Source organism: Lontra canadensis, unplaced genomic scaffold (assembly GCF_010015895.1).
Source record: "Lontra canadensis isolate GAN:19392208 unplaced genomic scaffold, GSC_riverotter_1.0 scaffold90, whole genome shotgun sequence".
Taxonomy (NCBI): Eukaryota; Metazoa; Chordata; class Mammalia; order Carnivora; family Mustelidae; genus Lontra; species Lontra canadensis.
Genome location: NW_022631084.1, coordinates 3,989,404 through 3,990,383, shown reverse-complemented (window position 1 = coordinate 3,990,383; position 980 = coordinate 3,989,404).

Genomic DNA, 980 nt, shown 5'->3' with positions numbered 1-980 from the left:
TGAAAAGAGTCTCTTTGTTGCAGTATTTTCCAGTAACTACTTTATTACAGGACCCCTGTTTACCATCTTTTTAAAATTTCAGTACATAATATATTGCAAATGTTTAATAAGAACACATTCTCCTTTTTAAACATTCTATGAACTAATTTTAGATGTTTGTGATTTACAAAATATTTCTATTTGTTGGAAGAGACACATAGGTCTTTGAGATAATTTAAAAGAGTGGTATTCCAGATTCTGGGAAGCAAACTGCAATTACTACCAGTGTTACTGCAATTCTTTTTATCAAGTATCACATAAGTAGACAAACTTAAAGGTAAATTCATCAGTGAGTTAATGTAACTATCATCAAGAACAAAGACTACCTTTAGTGCATTTAAAAACCTCGTTCCCCGAGCTAGGAGACATATAAAGAAAGTGAATTATATTAATAGATTCAGAATATATAGTATAATCTGAAAGATTGACATATTGAATAAATGAAAAGGAGACATAAGCTCAAATGAAAAACTATAGTCAGTATAATAACAAATCTTCAAACAAATAAACAAATACAGGAGCTTATTATTTATAAAATACCATGCCAAGCACTTCAGAGAATACAAGATAAGTAAGTTTGCAATTTAGTATGCGATGAAAAAAAGTACACAAAAATCAGGAAATTGTCAGTATAAGAAATGAAGGATACGTTAAGCATAAAAAATACTGAAATGTGCTAATGGGGATCAAGAGAGGGAAACATCACATGTGTTTGGATGAAAAATTCAGAAAAGAATAGGAAAATACCTTTCATAAATGGCATTTATGATTTCAACCTTTTAGATGGGGAGAGGCAGGTTCTCTGAAGCTCAAAGAAACAGCCTAAACAGGTTGATCCTGCTCAGGGTTACACAAAAGAAATGTCTGGGAACAGAAAATAGTAAATTAAAAATTCAGAGTATATTTAAAGAAGTAGATGGAGATGAATGCAGAAGAAATAA